Below are 11,173 nucleotides of genomic sequence, written 5' to 3'. Positions count from 1 at the left end.
TCTTCTTGATACTGTTGTTGCTGAAAACAATTTTTTTCAGAAAATACATTCTAAACAATTTTCTCTCCTCAAATTCCTCCTAGTCCTCCCCACCTCCCCACCCATCTAACCCCATTTCCATTACCCCTCACTCATTCTTCTCTGTCTTCCTCCCTTTCAGAAGCACTTCACAGAAAGGGAAACAAAATCACTCACAGGAGGAAATATGGAGACAAAGTGTGGAGCAAAGACTGAGGAAAATGTCATCCAGAGACTGACCCACCTAGGGATCCCATATACAGTCAAACCCCACTATATTGCTGAAACCAAGAAGTGCATGCTGACAGGAGCCTGATATAGTTGTCCCCTGGGAGGCTCTGCCAGAGCTTGACAAATACAGAGGTGGATGCTTGCAGTCAAGCATCAAACTGAGAATGGGGGTCCCCAATTGAGGAGTTAGAGAAAGGACTGAGGAGCTGAAAGACTTTGCAACACCATAAGATGAACAGTATCTATCAACCAACCAGAACCCCCAGAACTCCCAAGGACCAAATCACCATCCCAAGATTACTTAGGGATGGACCTATGGCACCAGCTGCATATGAAACAGAAGAAGGCCTTGTGGGGGCATCAACGGGAGGAGAGGCCCTTGGTCTAGTGAAGGCTTGACTGCCCAGTGTAAGGGAATGTCAGGGCAGGGAGGTGGGAGGGAGTAGGTGGGTGGGTGAGGGAGCACCCTCATAGAAGCAGGGGGAGGGGGGATGGGATAGTTGGTTTCTGGAGAGGAAACCAAGGAAGGGAATAATATTTAAAATGTAAATTAAAAACGTATCCATAAATGAAAAAAATAAAAAAATATGAAACAAATAGGCAAACAAGCCAACCAAAATCATAATGGAAAAGGGAGAAAAAGCTATGGGAAATGCACATTGAAAAATATACTTGTGTTACAGGACGGTACTGCTTATGATTGCTTCATATTCACACAATTCATGATAACCAGGAAAGAGAAACAGCCTAAATTCCCTTCAATAGATAAATAGATAATAAATATGTAATAACATAAGCAATGGAATAGTAATCAGCTCTAAAGACAAATATCATGAAAATTAAATGTAAATGGATCAGCATAGTTAAGATTATATTGATTAAGGTGATTCAAATTTTAAAAGACAAATGTTATTTGTTCTCTCATATGTGGTTCAATTTCAAATTTCTCAGATGTGAATACACAATATGAAATAACCACATAAAGCAGGAAATTATATAGGGACTATATGTTGTGGAAAAGTTTGGAAGGAAGACAGCATAGAAGTGATATGGAGTGGGAAATAGAATAATAGGGCCTATACAAGATGCTAGTGTTAATAGAACTGGTATGAAGAAATCCTCTATTCTATATTATTAAAACAATCTTTGTTTTAAAAGGACAAAATGGATACCAGCCAGCACCGAGATATTATTCAATTTATAAATATAAGTATGTTGATTAATTAAAGTGAAGCATTTTATGATATATATATATACATATATACACACATATATATATACTAAACATTTGATAGTGCTAATAGTCATTAACTATAATGTTATTTAAATATCTTTTTTTGAGGATATACTCAATTTATTTCGTGTATATGACTTTTTTCTTGCAAAGATACCTGGAAATATATGAATCCAGTGTCAAACATGAGGAGAGGACATTAGATCCAGAACCAACTCTCCAACAACTAATCTGTATTTCTTAATACACTGTTGTAGCATGAGGAAAGATGTTGAATGCTAACGAAGCAAAAATGCACTCCTGTCTATAAATTTTGATGTATAAATATGAAAAGCCCATACTGTGCTAAACTTTATGTCATGTTGTTGACCAACAGAGATGGAGTTACATCATATACACATTTCCTTCATGAAGAAACATAAAGTAAAATATCTTATCTTCCCATAAGTTATAATTTAGATGAATTTCTTTTTCTAAGTAATGTATATTTAAATTATTTAAGACTCAATGATAGAATATAATATCTGCTTCAAAATAGTCAATAGAAGATGTGAATTTTTAAATTACAGAGTAGATTATTTGATTTTGGTCAATTATTGGATCAAATATTTGGTACATGTGAAATCAAAATTTCATAATTTTGGAAGTCAAAATTTTACCATATATGGGAGTCACAGCTGTTCTCTAAGATAAAGAACAGCCAACCAAAGGACTCAAGATTCAGAGTGGCTTTTACTATTTTCCATAAAATATAAAACACATTGACTGACACGGCAGTGTGCAATATAGGCTGTGGGTCTAGGAAGTAAGTGCCTTTTCTTGTGAAAAACATTTCCAATAATGTGTTGGTTCAAGAACCCAAATTCTGGAAGACAGATGAGGGAGGCAATCTGTACCACAGGGTCATTCAAGTTACACTCCCAAGACACAATGTATGCTGACTCAAACTGGCCTTGTAGGAAAAGTTCATTTTTCTAGTGATTGAAATGGTTCACATACTGTACCACATATTTCAGGCATTTATATCAAGAGTTCACCATTGTGGTGGCAGAGATCTGATTGCATCCTGGGTTTTGAATATTTTTGGTTTGGTTCTTAAATCAGTGAGCAATTCAAATGTGTGAAATGGTCTTTCTTTTCCCCCTTTACAGTCCTCTTCAATCTTCTCTCTCATATCACCACTCTAACACTAAATTCCCCTTTCTTATCAATTCCTTCTACTGCCTGTACATATTACTTGTTTATATAATAATTTATTGAAGAAAAATATCTATTATTTAATAATCTTTAACCTTCATAGTTCAGAAAACTTTTAAATAACCTACTGAGTGACTAGTGCTTTCCATGTTGCATGACTATGAGGCCACGCAATGGAGCATGGTCAACTTACCAGGGGACACAGCCCTAAAGACAAAGCTCCCTCCTCTCATCAACATGCATTATACATGTACAAAATTATTAAAAGTTACCTTTAATTATTTTTAAAATGTGTGAAATGATGATAAAGGTGAGTAAAAACTGATGGTGAGACTTATGGTACCTGTAGCAACAAACACCTATCCTAATAAGCTGACTGCCCCAGAGAAGCACCACTCTCAGCTTATTGATGATTGTAACTGACATGTATCATGGACTTTAGCAATTAGCCGCACACAATGCTATCACCAAGGAGAGTTGGGCAACATGTAATGCCGGTCCCAAGGGAAGTTTTCATACTGTCCTGGCATATTGTTTTACTTTAATTAGTACTTGAATTTACTTATAGCCAACACTAATATAAGGATTATGTATAACATTGACTCTCATAATGAATACTTAGTTATATTACCTCTATAATTCATTATATCACCATGTGTTTCTAGTGTTCCTTCTGTAATTCTGTTAATTATAATAGAAAAACAAATGAGTCCAATTCTTTTCAGTTATTGTGGCTCAAGGTCAGTTATTTCTTGTCATTTTATACCAATGATTGAAAATCAAATTCTTCTTTATATTTTGTATATAGTCATTTGTATGAGGTTGAGCAATCAGAGCAGAATGATTCTTTCTTTGTCACGAGGATGCCCTTGGCAGGGGGTAGCCTGTATTGCTATGTCCCCATCTTCCTTATCTGTGGTGATGATTCAAGCACAACTGCATCTTGGGCAATGGTGTGGTTATTCCTGTTCTGTCAGGATGTAGTTTGGAGTCTCCTGAGAAATTTCACTCTGTGAAGTTTTGGTTGCTCCTGCTTTGGGATCAGAAGTAGTATCCATCAAATCTGTAATAGAAATTGGGCAATTCTCTCAAAAAATATACCAAGACACAACGAAATGGAAGGGGAGAGAATTTCTAGATACTCCTATACAAATTCAGAATTTGCACCATATGTTAGACAGCTTGAAAAGGACTGTGTCATTCATTGGTTTAGGTTTTAAAATTAAGCATCTATTTATACAGGCAGTATATATTATACATCTATAAGCTTATACATGTGACTAGCAGAATGTAGATGAATGCAAATTCTTTGTTATCCTACCAATCTTTGAGATATGGCTCCCTTGTAACTTTCTCCAATTATGGGTAATTTCCAAAAGTTACCTGAACAACGGAAACCAACCAAGGTGATGATATGCCTGGTAACTTTCAGGATAGCTTCCAATTCTATCTCTGGATGTATCCCTCAAGGAATATTTCCTCTGGATTAAGTCAGATGTTACTTAGAAAATCAGACAACTCTGAGACTGTCATTCTGGCAAAGCCTGAGACATATGGAAAAGGTGTAGATGATAAAATGTCAGGTGGACAAAAACTACCAAAGTATATCACATGATGGGACCAGAGTGAAAACTATATCTTAAGCTCCACCAAAAATATTCAAGGAACTCTATAGATATATAAATTAGAGCCAACCTGCCAAGAAAACTCCTTTGATATTCCTTGGTCAATTACTGCCTCTTGGATTGATCAATTCATGTTTTATAACAATATATAAATATGATATACACATTAAATTATCATAAAGTCATGTTTAGCTATAATGTATAGTAAGTAAACTCTGTAATAATACCAAAAAAGAGCCAAAAAATGAAATTTGACTAAATAAGAATGAACAGTTTCACAACGGAAGCTTTGACTGCCATTGACACTTAATTTTAGGATTTGAGGATTATTATCTCTCATTTAATAGTTTTAACAATAAATAAGGGGCATTATTGTGGGGAAAGACTGCAGTCTAGTCTACTCCACAGAAGATACCATATCCTGAGGCATTTCAGAAGATGCATTTCACTCACTGTTCTTAACCACTGAGCCATCTCTCCCGCCCTCCACTGAACTCAGAGCATTTGGTAAGAACCCTCCTGAAGTCCCACAGCTGACACTGGGAGCCCAGTGGACTCGGGGACCCATAATTCCCCAAAACCACCACTCACCAAATACCACTCCCTTTCTGCATAATCCTTTCTGCTGGGACAGACTGCTAGTTAGTCTGCTCCCAGGAAAACACCATATCCTGAGGCATCCCAGGAGATCTCCTGCACCCAGCACATCTGAACCACAGCCAGAGACAAGCCAGGAGATCCATTGCACTAAGGGCACCACAGCTTGAATGCATCCCAGGAGTTCTTCTGTAAACAGGGCAACTGTGCAACTGATACCATGGACTGAAAACCTCCCCAGGGCTCTGTAGCATGCAAGGCAACTGAACCAAAAGACTGAAAGCCTCCTGGGACTTCTGCTGCACACAGTGAAACAAAAACCACAGTCCATAGCTCTCCTGGGAGACAGCTTCACACAGGACAACAGCTTTACTGCTCCTCTGAAGACCCAACAGTCTGGAGGCTTCTCAGGAGAGCTACTGCAGCTAGCCAATAAATCAGCAGCTTCTCTGACCCTCTGAATATCTACCAGTTAGAAGGCACTACAGGATGTCTGCTACAGCCAGGGCCTCAGGCCTACTAGGACACCTGAAGCAACCCAGGAACAAAAGAGGCAGACTCCAGACAGAGTCACCCAAACCAGGAAACAGCAGAGTGAGAGGCCAGTGCAACAGAAGCCAATATTCATGGACATCAACAGAACCCAATTCTCCCAGCACAGCAAATCCTGAATACACCAACACACTTGAAAATCCTGAAGCTGATCTAAAATCCTATCTTACAAAGATTATAGAGTCCTTTAAAAAGGATATAAATAGCACACTGGAAGAAATACAGGAAAGCACAGGTAAATCGGTAGAAGCCCTTAATGAGGAAACAAATAAATAGCTTAAAGAAATACAGGAAAACACAATCAAACAAGTAAAGGAATTGTGTAAAGATGTCAAAGATTTAAAAATGAAAGTAGAAATAATAAAGAAAACACAAATGGAGGCAACCTGGAAATGGGAAACCTAGGAAAGAGGTCAGGAGTTACAGATGTAAGTATCACCAAGAGAATACAAAACATAGAAGAGAGAATCTATGTGTAGAAGATACTGTAGGAGAGCATGATACAACATCAAAGAAAATGCTCCTACCCAAATCATCCAGAAAATTCAGGACACAATAAAAAGACCAAATCTAATAATATGTGGAATAGAGAGAATTAAGATTCAAAGGACCTGAATTAAGATTCAGCTCAAAGGACCTGAAAATATCTTCAACAAAATCATAGAAGAAAACTTCCCCAACCTAAAGAAAGAGATGGCCATAAAGGTACAAGAAGCCAATAGAGAGATCAAACAAATGGCACCAGAAAGAAAATTCTATTGTTACATAATAATCAAAACACTAAGTGCACAGAAAAAAGAAAGAATATTAAGAAGGCAAGAAAAAAGAACTAAGTAACATACAAAGGGAGATCTACAGTCATTGGTCTTAAATATTGAGGGATTTCTATCACCTATAAAAAAAACAGAAGCTAACAGACTAGATATGCAAACAAGATCCAGCATTTTGCTGCATACAAGAAACACACCTCAATGAAAAAGAGAGAAAATATCTCAGAAAAAAGGATAGAAAATATCTTCCAAGCAAATGATTCAAAGAAACAAGCTGGAGTTACTATCCTAATATCCAGTAAAATAGAATTTTAACCAAACGTTATCATGCATGATGAGGAAGGACACTTCATATTCATCAAAGGGAAAATCCATCAAGAGAAAGTCTCAATTGTGAACATCTATGCCCCAAATGCATGGGCACCTACATTCATAAAAGAACCTTAAGGAAAGTTCAAAACACACATTGAATGCTACACAATAAAATAGAAGATTTTAACATCACACTCTCAACAACAGACAAGTCATCGAATCAGAAACTAAACAGAGACACAATGAAACTAATAGAGATTATGAACCAAATGGATTTAACTTATCTCTGCAGAATATTTCACCTTAAAAAATAATAAACTGTTAGGATGATGTCATTATGCAGATAAAGGTGGGTAATGAAGCCTGTCATTGGACGAGAAGGAAGGACTGGCAGAAGAAAAGTTTTAGAGAGGAGACTGGAGCAAGGAGAGGAGGAGAAACAGCTGAGAGAACATGGAGGCAGATGCTAAGATTCTTCTCTGCACCTTTACAGGTTGTTATGAATATTCTTAAGGGATGGATGTGTACAGGGTTTTGTATGTCTAGGTGCACAATTGTATCAGTTGGCTCAGAGGTTATTGTGTTGTATATTCTTTCATGTAGCGATTTAATTAAATTCAAGAGAAGTTGTGGTGGCTGGAGACACTGGGTTGCCACAGAATTGAGATGTGTATGTTTGGCATGGTGGCAACCTGCCTTGGGAACTAGACAGGTAGAGATATTGTTGCCAGTCTCAGCTAGAACCCATCGGGGGTGTGATATGGGATGGAGCAAAATGGGTGAGATGCTTTGTTGACTGAGATAAAGGCATCTGCCAGATATCTTGGGGCAGTACAGTGCCTGATCTAGTGGGGGATGAAAGACAGCTTTTGTTGTTTTTGTTGTTGTTGATGTTGTTGTTGTTTTGTTTTGTTTTTTGGGTTTTTTTATAATTTTACACCAACATACACCTTCTTAGCACCTCATGCTATGTTCTCCAAAATTGACTATATAACTGGCCTCTAAGGGATCCTGGGCCTTTCTGCCCAGATGGTACTTTATCTGGCTTCTCCTTTCCACCCACAGCCTGTGGCAGAAGTTGGCCAGCCAGCTTCTAGCACCTCTCAAGCTTGGTGCAGCAAAGTCTATCTCCATAGCAACTAGACTGTGGGGGGAAGGAGGGAAGAGGTGAGAGAGATGTCGGGATCTCCCAGCTAGTGAGGGGGACTTAAGAGTCTGAAAGCAGATATGCAAGGAGCAAAGCTCCAAGCTGTGTTGAGGAGCTTCCCCGGGGTTTTATTTCTTCTTTTCAAAGACATGAATAATATAAGGTCTTAAAATTTGATAGACTCAAGCATTTAATGAGATGATGCACAAATGTTCAGTTTTATAACCAAAGGTCGTTGCATTGTTGCATGACAGCCACATCATGAAAATCAGCAAAGAAAGACTAACTCACAAACTGTTTGCTACCTAATCTGATCACTCTATATTTTGTCTTTCCCTCACTGTCTTCATTCCCTTCATTCCTGTTATGGTTTGTATATGCTTAGCCCAGGGAGGGGCACTATTGGGAGGTGTGACCTTGTTGGAAAAGGTGTGTCACTGTAGGTGTGGGCTTAAGACCTTCACTCTAACTGCCTGGAAGTCAGTCTCCCCACAGGAAGCCTTCCCATGAAGATGTAGAACTCTCAGCTCTGGCTGCACCATGCCATGCTTCCACCTTGATGATAATGGACTGCCCCACTGAACCAGCCTCCGGCCCCATTTTGGCAGGGCCTCGCAGTGGGGCAGTACCAAAGGTGGCAACAATTGTGCTGCGCTCCTGCCCCACCCAGTGCCTCCCTTGCTGCCCTGCAGCTCCTGGCCCCCTTGTGCTCTCCACCTTCCCGGTTCAGCACCCGGCCACCACTGGAACAGAGGAGCAAAGGAGCTGCCCTTTGTGTTTCCCCGCCCTTCAACGAGAGTCTGGAAAGAAAACAGAGGTGATATTGCTGTGGATGAGCAGAGAAGAGCCTGCCTCCAGTGCTGGTGAACTTGTCTGGCTGCAGGGAGACCGCTGGGGGAACACACAGCTTCAGAAGACTCCTAGAGAGCCTCTCCTACCACGCTCTTCCTTTGAGTAGTCAGTGCCTCTCTGCTGGAAGACCAGTGCTGGGTGTGCCTGGGAACTGGCTTTGACTGTAGCCTGTCAGGCTATCCCTTGAGCTCACAGAAGGGCATTGGCAGCCAGCTGGCTTCCAAAAAATCACCTCTTTTCATGCTGTTTGGCACAGATCAATTCTATAGGTTATACAATGATAGATGGAATAATGATTCTTTCTGTACGAATGATGATGGCTTTTCCTTCCTCAAGTATGGAAGATGAGAAGCCCAAGATCAACCCAACGTGTGTGTGAGAGAGCCAAGCTCACCTACACATTTCCTCCCAGCCCAGGCAAGGACCTTTTTGTCCTTGGGCCAAATGAGGCCAATCTTTCTTTCTTGCCTGCTCTCCTGATGCCTTTGCTGAAACATCAATGAATCGTCACCCCTGCGTGCTGAACTGGACAGTCAATGACAAGTAAGAGAGCAATATAATCATGAATAAAGGACCTAAGACAGGAGGGCTGTCATTAGCTGCTGCCTTATCCCATGACAGACCCTGGCCACGAGATTCTCTTGGCCATGTGACAAATATAGCTCTAACCTAAGACAAACACAGTTCCAGAGGGGCTCATTCCAGGATAGCACGGCAATTGGTCACCCTTTCATTTGATTATAAGGAAGGGGGATATGTTGTGAGCTATGCCCTTAAAACCCTCTATTATTGATGTTAATATTATAGATAGAATTAAGTAAGATAAAATGGAAAAATGCTAGAATGAAAATATGATGACTGGGTTCATTAAGAGGTCAGCACGATGGAAAATCCCCAGCCAGCTGCAGAAGGCTAATGCAAATCTGACGTCAGGTTGCCTAACAATATGACAAACTTGTGACTTTTCTGAGAAACCAACATCCTGTTGATGTCAGTGGAATACCTGACCACAAGAGCACCATGTCCTTGGCTTTCGTGAATATTTCCTGCTTTCTCCCTACCTCTGTTACCCTTGCTATGGCATAAATTCAGCCTTGGAAAAAAAAATAAAATTTGTTGCTTTGATCAGACTATTGTCTTAGCATCCTTCTTCATGTCTCTTGTCCTCCATTTTCTCCTACGTGGCCCTCAACCTCCACTGACTGCCCTGCGGGTGGGGCACTCAAAAAATTGGAAATAGATATCCCTAAAGACCCAGAAATACTATTCTTGAGAATATATCCGAAAGATGCCCCACCATGCCCCAGGGGCATATGTTCCACTATGTTCACAGCAGCCTTATTTGTAGTAGCCAGAAGCAGGAAACAACCCAGATGTCGCACAACAGAGGGATGGATACAGAAAATGTGGTTCATTTCCACAATGGAATACTATTTAGCTATTAAGAATTAAGACTTCCGAAGGGTTGGGGATTTGGCTCAGTGGTAGAGCGCTTGCCTAGCAAGCGCAAGGCCCTGGGTTCGGTCCCCAGCTCTGAAAAAAAGAAAAAGAAAAAAAAAAAGAATTAAGACTTCCTGAGATTTGCAGACAAATGGATAGAACTAGAAAATATTATCCAGAGTAAGGTAACTCATATCAAAAGGGCATGCATGGTATATATTCACTAATAAGTGGATATTAGCCAGAAAAAAATAGAGAATACCCAAGATACAGAACTCAAAAATGTCAATAAGCTGAAGGGTCCAAGTAAGTATGCCTCAGTCCCACTTGGGAGGTAGAAGAAAGCAACTACAAGGGGGGAGGGAGGGACCAGGAAGGGAAAGAGGATGTGGTTGGGGGAACATGATCTGTTATTGGGTGGGAGAAAGGGACTGAAGCCCTGAGGCCCAGCAGAAAGAAAGAAAACAGGCAACCACCGGAGGTAGGAAGTTGGGAGGACCCTCCAGAATATACCAGAGACCTGGGAGGTTAAAGACTCTGAGGACTCAATGATAGGGACCCAAGTGCAATGCCCTACAGTAGGGAAGGGGAACTTGTACAGCCCTTCTCCAGCAGAAAGAGAGGGCATTGAGTGTGGGATGGGGTTGCTATTCCACAGTCAAAAAAGTGACTGTGCCTGTCTGAAAGAACTTCAGGGATGGAACTGGAGAAGAGTCTGAAGAAAAGAAGGTCCAGCGACAGGCCCAAAGTGGGGTCTAGCTCAAGGGGAGTCCCGAAGATCTGAGATCGTTACTGAGGCTATGGGTGTCCACAAAAGGGGACCTATCATGCCTGCTCTTTGAAAGACCCAACAAGCAGCTGAAAGAGTCAGATACAGATATGTGCACCCAACCAATGAACGGAAGCTGCTGACCCCTGTGTTTGAATTAGGGAAAAGCTGGAAGAAGCTAAAGAGGAGTGCAACCCTGTAGTAGGACCAGCAGTCTCAACTAACCTGTACTCCTGAGATCTCTCAGACACTAGATCACCAATCAAGCAGCATACACCAGCTGACAGGGAGCCCCCAACACATATACAGCAGAAGACTGCCAGGTCTGGGTTCAATCTGAGAAGATGAACCTAACCCTCAAGGGACTGGAGGCCCTAGGGCGTTTAGAGGTCTGGTGGGGTGGCAGGAAGGAGGTATGGGAGTGGAACA

The sequence above is a fragment of the Rattus rattus genome, chromosome 7 (assembly GCF_011064425.1).
Source record: "Rattus rattus isolate New Zealand chromosome 7, Rrattus_CSIRO_v1, whole genome shotgun sequence".
NCBI lineage: Eukaryota > Metazoa > Chordata > Mammalia > Rodentia > Muridae > Rattus > Rattus rattus.
Note: the sequence above shows the minus strand (reverse complement) of the source record.